This window comes from Spinacia oleracea, chromosome 3, assembly GCF_020520425.1.
Source record: "Spinacia oleracea cultivar Varoflay chromosome 3, BTI_SOV_V1, whole genome shotgun sequence".
NCBI lineage: Eukaryota > Viridiplantae > Streptophyta > Magnoliopsida > Caryophyllales > Amaranthaceae > Spinacia > Spinacia oleracea.
In genome coordinates, this window is record NC_079489.1 from 136,571,697 (window position 1) to 136,581,750 (window position 10,054).

A 10,054-nucleotide genomic window follows, 5' to 3' on the forward strand; every position below is an offset into this window, starting at 1 on the left:
AAGATCCTGAAGATATAGACTTCACTTCGCAAGCTTCATGGAAAGAAAGAATAGGCATGATGCCATAAGTATTTGAAGTTGTAATAGTCAGTTAGTTCTTTTATGTTTTAAGGAATAAGTAGCAAAGCTACATCATTTTAAAGGTAAAACAATAGAAGTTTGAGTTGTTCTTTATTCTTTTCAAGGATGTAATAAACCTTTATAGAGTTAGCAATAAAAGTTAAAGCATTCGTTTTCAATTTGAGAATTCCATAATTCGCCCAACAATAGTTTAAAGTTATGTCATAGAACCTTTATTTTATTTTAGGACAAACACAATGTTACGATTTAGGAATTGTTATCAACATTTTGTTTCGAGGAATAAAATTTAGATTATTGATAATCCAAATGATCAAGAGTTTATTTTGGGCACGCGAATGGGAATATTATTACTTAATTGTTGTGATTGAACTTCCATTCATTGGTTTTCAAATTGTAGGTCCTTGATGGGGATATTTTTCATGAATGAGTGACAATGATTGCTCTATTATTGGTGTACATTCTTGAATAAGTGTTTGTTGATGCGATCTCTATGATCAAATCTAAATTTCTTTCGTAGAGGTGACATATGTGTTATGTATCGTAGAGTCAATAATTTTAGGTCGCACACTAGAATGGAAAGCAATAGTGAGTTAGTTGCTGCTATTCGCCTTTTGGCGGAAAGGCTGGCTGAAGAGAGAACTGAGCGTCCTGATTCTACTGGGGACATGTTTGAAAGGTTAGCCAAAGTTAAGCCGCCATACTTTAAGAAGCAAGCTGATCCTACTCTTTTTTTTAAGAACTAGGTTAGAGAGTTGAGAAATTGTTTGGGGTTGTGAACTGTCCTGAGAATATGAGAGTGGGTTAAGTTGTTATGTACTTGAAAGATGAAGCTGATTTATGGCTGAGAGAAAATGAAGCTAGATTTAGCGCTGTTGAGGGATTCAATTGAGATTAGTTTGTTACCGCCCTAAGGAAAAAGTTTTATCCTCCTTTTATGAGAAAAAAAAGCACAGGAATTTATAAACTTTAGGATAGGGAGTATGAACTATTTTTCTGTAGTGTGTTAGAGGTGATTAAAGAAGTTGGAGTGAAAATCGAGGGTGTTGCCATTGTGAGTGGATTCATTGATATGTTTCCGAGTGAAATTGCAAGTATGATACCTGTTAGAGCCTTTGAGTTCACTATAGACTTAGATCCTGAAACGACACATGTATCCAAGGCACCTTATAGCATGACACCTCCTGAAATGAGCGAATTAAGACATAGTTATAAAAGTTGTTTCATTAAGGGTTATATTAGGCCTAGTGCATCGATTTAGGGAGCTAAATACCATCAAGAACAAGTATACCTTGCCTGGGATAGATGACATATTGGATCAATTGAATTGGGCGAGTGTGTCCTCGAAGACTGAATTGTGTTTTAAGTACCACCAATTGAGGATAGCTGATAAGGGCCTAAGACCTCATTAAGACTCGTTATTGTCATTATGGGTTTAGAGTAATGTCTTTTGGGTTAACCAATGCACCTGCCATAAATATGGATTTGATGAATAAGATTTTCCACGAATCCCGAATTAAGTTCGTTATTATGTCATTGATGATATCCTGATTTATTCAAGGAATGAGAAAGAGCATGACAAACAATACAAGATTATTTGTAGACGCTTAGAAAGAATCTAGTTTTATTAGATGAAGTATACAAATCTTGAAGTCATGAGTGTATAAGTGACACCGACGGAAAAGTAAAGGACTAAATTGATTGAAAACTACGTTACGTAAAGGAATAAATTTAAGAGAAGATTCGAGTGGTCCAGGATCGTTAGAAATCATTTGGTGTCTTGAAAAGATGGGAGGAATTATATGAATTGGTGAAAGAGCTAAGAGTTAAGCCCAAAATTTATGCACCCATGAAAGGCGTGAGGAGGTTCGGTAAAAAGTTAAAGTGAGCAGAAGGAGCTTCTGTAGATCCTGCTAAAATTCAAGCTGTGAGTGAGTGACCTACTCCAAAAAATGCGTCCGATATCTGAAGTTATCTAGGCCTATTTGACTGTTATAGGAGGTTGTGAAAGACTTTTCGAAGAGAGCAAAACCAATGACAAACTTGTTGAAAAAGGAATCGAAATTCGAGTGAAGTGAGAAAAGTGAGGAAGCTTCTAGATTTTAAAAGATCATTTGACCTCCGCAACTATTGTCGCATCAATTTAAACCTTATGGAACTAATTACGCTACCCATGATCTAGAGCTAACTTTTATTGTGTTCGCTTTGAAGATTTGGAACTAAGATCCTTATGAAGCTTATGAAACTAAGATCTTTACCGACCATAAAAGTCTGAAATTTTGGCAAAAAGGTACAATGAATCCTGGGGACGACATTGAAAATGAGTATTGTTTTCCACCCTGCAACCGATAGACAGATTGAGATTACTAACGGAATATAGGTTGAAAACTTGTGTTATTGACTTTAAGGGTAACTGGGAAAACCACCAAATGTCGATTGAATTTCTTGCAACAATAGTTATCATGCGAGCATTAAGATGTCACATTTTGAGGCATTTTATGGAAAGAAGTGCAAAAGCCCCACTTGCTGGAATGATTTTCGTGAAAACACAAAGTATTCCCTAAGATGAGTTACGAGGGCGTAACTCGTTTTCTTTAAGAGGGGTAGAATGCGATAGAAATTCGCGCTTTTACCTATTTTTATAGCAATTTTATGCATTTTGCGCTCATTTTTAGCAACTTATACATGTAGGTGCAAAATAAATAGATTCTCCGCATAAGAAAAAGGTGTTCATGAGTAACACAAGCAACTTTAAGTTGGCAAAAGAGTGCACATGAGCGGCACAAATACTTCTCCAGTAAGGATAAGTTGAAAACTTTTGAAAAATATGTGAATTTTCGTGTCAAGTTTCGAGACGAAACTTCTTTTAAGAGGGGTAGATTGTAATCCCCCGTAATTCTATAAATTTTATTAATATATTTTAACGTATAGTTAATCATATTTATATAGAATTTACGAATTTTAGAAATAAATATGTAATTAACGAATATTTATTTTTATACGTTTTAAATATTTCAACGATGTATGAAATTAAAATAATTTTAGAATTTATGTTAAAAAGAATTTGAATTACGAAAACACGTTCGAAATTGGAAAACAATCCTAAACGGTTTTGGATTCAAGTTCTAAAACTAAATCCTAATTCTAGCCCAATTGGATGAAGCCCAAATAATTAAATCCAAAACTCTTTACTCCCTTCTCTTTCAATTTCACGTAAAAAGCAAAAAAAATAACAACAAAACTCCCTTCCCTCCTATTCCTTCACGTGAACCATTCCAAACCCTGCTCTTCAATTTCACGTGGAACTGCTGCTCCTCAAACAACCGCTGCACCACCGCAGCGCCGCCATCCTCAGCCGCGCCGCCCTACCACCGTGAGCCTCACCTTTCTTCTCCCCTCCGTCCGGTACTCTCTCTCTCCCCTCGTATCTCTTTCTTCTTGTTTCAGTTTCTTACCCTTCTCCTCTTGGTTGTTCTGTTTTCGCACAGCGAGACCACCATGCTCGCCACCAGCAAAGACTTCGCGAGTTCTTCTCCGTCGCCTGACCGCCGGCCTGCTCGGTAACTTCTCCTCCCTCCTTTTTATTTTTCGTTCTCCTTTCTTGGTTGTTATTTCGTGATCTTCTCCTCATTTTCTTTCATGCTATCGCACAGCCACCGCACGCCCAGCCACGTTGCATCAACCACCAGAACCACCGCTCGCTGCCGCGCCTCCCTTGCCGCCAGCCAGCATCTCCTTAAACCTTTATTTGGTAAATTTCTTAAACCCTGAGTTAATTAAATGTTCTAAATTATGTTTAAATTATGTAATTTATGTTCTATTAAACTAAATATTTAGTTTTTATTATCCAATTATGAATTCCAGATTTCATGTTTCGCAAAATTAAATCATTAATTTTCAGATTTATATAATTGAATTAAAATAAGGATTTTAATTATTAAAACATGAATTTTTAAGGTTTTAAAATAGTTTTAAAATCATGATAGAATGGTTGTGAATTATTAAAATTATTATTTTTATGTTCTAAGCATGATAATTTGATTTTGGGAAAGCTTTAAACGATTTCTTATTGCTGAAAATTTAAAGTATGATGTTTGCGAAGAGTTTTCAACGAATATCAATCATTGATTCAATAATTATTATGCTGGGAAATCAAATACTCAAGTTTTGATATTGGGAAAGGATCTAATTATGTTTAGGAAGGGTTTGAAGCACCCTAATGTTGCTGAAAATTCAATGTGAATTGATATGAGTCTATAGTGGTTGTTGTTAAGTGGAGAATTCTCTGTAGGCGACTTTTGAATTATTAAAGTAGGTCTCGCAGTTTGTTTACACAAGGTACATACATACCTATGTGCTTGGATATGTGTGTTATTTGCTGAAACCATGTTGAAATCGTTGATGAACTTGGGTAGTTGAAATTTTCATGTTTAATATTGTTGGATGAACATGTTGAACATATATTTCGTTATGAGAATTATAACATGTTAGTATGGATGATTGATGCAAACATGTTGGTTGGGAACACTAGATTATTTTATATATATATTGATTCAGATCGATTGATCGTTGTTCCCTTTTAGCTTTTCACTACTTTATAAGGGTCGAGGACCTTGTTTAGTAAGTTGAAACCTTATACCCATATAGAGGGGTTGATCAGTTTAAAGGAAAGGTTGAATTTAATTGGAATGAGTCTTGATTGATACCTTTGTGATCACTTACTTAATTCCAAGATAAAAACAGTTGTGAATAATTGTTAATTGTATGCCTTATGTGATTGTTGAGTCACAACAAAGTATTAATCTGTAAATCATGTAAAGTGAAACTGAGTAGCAATAGCTTTAGACTGTGCATGTCTGAAGTGACGGACAATCAAGAGTTGGGGTCATAGGTCGCCTATGGCTTTGTCTGGGCCGGATTGATCACCGGTTCTATTTTATTCAAAAGTCCCTCGATATCGCAGGTCATTGGGGTTTACGGAGTCGCTCTCGTACCTCGTCTTCCTTAGTGAAGAAGTTTCTAGTAGACAACTCAGTCCATTGACTATTTCAATTAAAATAATGTTAATGATACAAAGTTCTAGTTCAGTCAAATATAGTCTTCAAGTCAATATGTTTTGGTTATCCTTGCTTATGTTTTATTAGTATCATGTTAGGATTGTTCGTTTAATAGAATCATGTTAGGATTATTATTGATTTAGTATGTAGTACTCAGCTTTGCTGATTACGTGCTTTTGCTTGTGCATGTTGATCATGGCTATGCCTTATTGATCTTGTGATGACCCAATCTTTAGTGAGTAGTCTCTAGGGATCCATAAGCATTGTCCATTGCAGGCTTGAAGATGATACATCACATGGGTTCGGGATCTGGAGAGATTTGTGTAGTCGTTATTTTATTTCATTTGAATTTGGTTTTGTTGAACTTGTTTAATTGGACTTGAATTTGATTTGAACTAATTATGTCGACTTCAGTTTGTTGGTTTCGGGTAGTTGACTTATTTAAATTATTAAAGTTATTTATTATGTTTTCCGCTGCAAAATTCTGAATAAGCCGAAACGTTTTCACACGGGCGATAATACCTTGATAATTCTCTATAGTTATATTTATAAAAAGGGTTGTTTTAGAAAAAGGAGAATTGTCGGGGTGTTACAGGGAGTGCTGAAAAATTTTGAGGGTTCAATGAGGGGTGTATTTATAGTTTTTCCTTCCAACACGGGCTAGGTTTTGGGAGTTTTGAGGTGGGCTTGCTTTCGGGCTTCACTAAAATTAATCCTTGCAAGCCTTGTTGGGTTTGACAATGAAATTGGGCTAGGCTTAGATTAGAATTAAATTCGTTTTCAAAATACGACCCGACGATTCCCGAATGAATAAATTTCTTGAATTTATTAAAAAAAAAAAAATACGGGTTTCGTAATTAATTAATAGTTAAATTAATTAAAAATAAAAACACATTTAATTCTCATTAAATAGAATTAAATTCATAACAATACTTTATAAATATAACAAAATACTTTATAAATATAATAAAATATATTTATAAATACAGAAAAATATGAGGTATTACACTAACAATTAAAAAAATAAATCTAAAATGAAATTCAATCCAACATCAAACACTTATCCAATCTAATGTATAAAATATAGCAGAATTCGTGCATAAATAGAATTTAATAGAATTTTAACTTAACAATTTAATAGAATTCGTGCATTGCACGGGCTGAAATCTAGTAATAAATATTGATAAGTGATGTTTACCGTTTACGTACCCCATTTTTAACCCTTTAATTTTCTTGACTTTTACTCCTTTCATCTTTATTTTTAGTACTGTATCACAGGTTTCCCAAAGTATGGAGAAAAGTACTACCCAAAATATTTTTTAAGATACCCGATTAGGAAAATAGAAAACGTAATAAGAGATGAAGGGAGTACGTGTTAGTTTATGAACAATCTAATTGACATGCGAAAAAATCACAATTGCAGAATCCATGTAAATCATATAATCAATTAGCGTAATTGATAATCATACATTAATGATAAGTGTCTTCCCTCAGCTTCTCCCGAACCAAACAAGAACAATTCTAGAGCTCCAAATGTTTCCCCTCCATAGATAGTCCACAACACGTTCGGATCCGCGTTAAATTCGACCAAATAGAATCTCAGTATAAGGTTTTAGGATTTTGGGATCTCACTCTTAGGTGATAGGCAAAGTCACGATTTTCCCTTAAATTGTGAGTCAAACGTGTGGATTGTGTGTTGTAAAGTATTTCTAATAATTATTCCCTAGCCTAATATTTATAGTTTACAGAACATTATAGAATTTCCACAATCCCAATTGCACTAGGATTAGGAGACTAGAATTAGGGTAGATCTAGGAAACTAGCAACTTTAGTTAGATTAGAAAATTAACATTAGAATTCTAATCTTAACCAAAAATCGGTGGTTTGAGTGCCAAATAACTTGCAAAGCAAGTTGCCTTGACGCCCAAGAAACCGTGGCTTCCATGCCCTCGCTCTGCCCATGCGAGCTGTGCACTGCGCTGGCCTGGCTTGCTGGTTGGCGTGCGTTGCTACGTGTGTGGGCGCTTGCCTGCCGCTGGCCCATGGATGCTGGCGCTTGCGCGCTGCACCATGGGTGCTGGCACTTGCGCACTGCACCATGGGCGTTGGCCTGGCTTGCGCTGGCCCATACGCGACGCTGGGCCGATCTTTGTTCTCTCCGTCGGTCGCGTTGCACGCGACCCTTTGGCCTGTGCTTCTGGCTTATGGATCGAGCTTCGTATTTCCGATTCAATTTCCTATTCGAACAATATTTCCTTTTCCGGCTATATTTCGGATTTGAACAATATTTCCGGCTTCGTCAACAATTTCGGCAATATTTCCGATTCGAACACCCGTTATTAGAGTATTTAATGAATATTATATTCACCTAAATACTTGATAAGTTCACGCACCATTTGTATGACCCTATGGGTTCAGTCAAGAGTAAGTTTTGGTGTTAATAATATTAATTTCACTTGAACTGAAGCTGCCTATAGTTAGGAATTCAAATCACTTGATCTCACTAGATAATTAACTCGTTTACTTAATTCTCAACCGCATTTATTAGACTTCACATGAAATGCATTAAATGCAAACTTGGAACAAGGGCCTATTTTTTTCGGTCTCCTACTTGTCCTTAGGGACAAGTGCGAATTTCCTAATTCCTATGTCGCTTGATGCTTGCTCATGAACATAAAGTAAATTGACCATCCTTATTATGTCCAGAGGTATTTCTCCGTGTCAGAGTTCAACTGATCAAATAAATAGATGATCATAGCCTATGATCCCTCTGAGCGCGACCATGCATTTTACAGTTTCTAGCTCTCCGAGTGGCATTGTACAATTTTTGGCATCTCATCCCAATTCGTGGGAGGAAAATCCCAATTATGAGGTTAGACTCTGTTTGATAGGAGATTACCTAAGCGTTGCCGTTATAGCCTCCTTTTAAGGCGCGACGGTTGACATATCCAAAGTAAGCAGTTACCAAATAAGTAATCTCAAATCACTCAGGTATTGAGGATTAGTGTCTAATAAGTTTATAAAATTTACTTATGCCAGAGGTTTACATCTCTAACATTAAAGTTTCATAGGTTTGTACGATACTAATCTTATCAAGTAAGTATATATGAAAATGATTACGACATCGCCATGTCCACATAGTTCAAGAAATAGAACTACTAGTAATCCTGCATTTCAGTCGTCTATTGTTTTCTATACATCCACCTTTATAGAAAACTTGTGACCAAGGACCATTTCAAAATTTGACATTCAAGTTCACTTGATAGACGTTTCTTAGTCACAAGACTGGTCCTGACACTCTATCTTGAATATTTTGTCAAATTGAAAGGACTTGTCATTTAATGAACCACAAAATTAATAAAAAAAATGAAATTTATTCATTTCTATAAATGGTTAACCATAAATGTTTTACAAAGTATTTAAACTTAAAAAACTTAAAAACATTTCAAGGACATCAAATCCATTCTTTAAAATACTTGATTCCCATAGCTGTAGTGTGCGAGTTGTGCTTAAATCTTGCAGCATATGTTTAATTTGTTAATGGATTTGCGATGTTATATATCATCATTTCAAATCTTGCTTATCTCGACTTCTTTTCTTTCAACGAATTCTCGTAGAAGGTAAAATCTACGAAGTACATGCTTGATTATCTGGTGGTGTCTAGGATCTTTTGCTTGGGCAATAGCTCTATTATTATAACAATATAGAGTTATTGGTCCTTTAATGGAGGGGACTACACCAAGCTCACCAATGAATTTCCTTAGCCAAATTTCTTCCTTTTCTTTTTCATGTGCAGCAATGTACTCCGCTTCAATTGTAGAATCCGCAATGGTGCTTTGCTTAGCTCTTTTCTAGCTTACCGCACCTCCGTTGAAATAGAAGACAAACCCGTATTATGATCTGAAATCATCTTTGTCGGTTGGAAAGCTTGCATCCGTATAGCCATTTATAATCAATTCACCATCTCCACCATAGACTAGGAAATCATCCTTATGCCTTTTCAGGTACTTAAGAATGTTCTTGGCAACAGGCCAATGTGCCTCTCCTGGGTCTGGCTGGTATTTGAAGGAAATAATTCCCTTGGTCCAAGTTTGCATTTAATGCATTTAACGCTACGTCTAATAAATGTTGTTCAGTATTAATTAAACAAGTTAATTATTCAGTGACATCAAGTGATCTGAATGCCTAGCTAGAGGCCGCTCCAGTTCAAGTGGAATTATTATTAATACCACATCGTACTCTTGATTGAACCCGCAGGGTTACACAAATAGTACGTGAACGGATCAAGTATTTTAGTGAATATAATATTCATTAATTACTCTATTTATGGTCATTCGGAAATAATGGTTCCTAGTTCTAGTGGGAGCTAAAATCATCAAAAGGCAAAGAAAGAATATTTGACGGAATTGAAGATATTACCGGAAACGGAAATATGATTCGTGACGGAAATATAAATATTATCCAAGTCGAAGATATTGTTAGAAACGAAAATTGGTACGTATCAAAAAATATTAACGGAAATAGAAATATTGCAGGAATCGGAAACATTGCCAGAAACGGAAATATTATCGGAATCGAAAATATTTTCGAAATCGAAAATATTGTCGGAATCGGAAATATTATCGAAAACGTAAATATTGTTCGAATTGGAAAACAAATCGGAAGCACGACGAACGACAGGCCGGCACGCGAGCCAACCCATCGCTCGACGAGCAAGCCCGCACGACACAACAAGCCAGCGCCAGGCGCAGCGCCCAGCGTGGTTTGTGAGCTAAGGCAGCGTGCGCTACAAGGCAACGTGGGCGGCAAGTCTGGCCTTGCGCGCCATGGCCCAAGCCAACACGCGCGTGTCATCAACTTAGGCGTCAAGTTACTTGGGCCATACATTGTTTGTTTTCCTAATCCTACATTAATTAGTA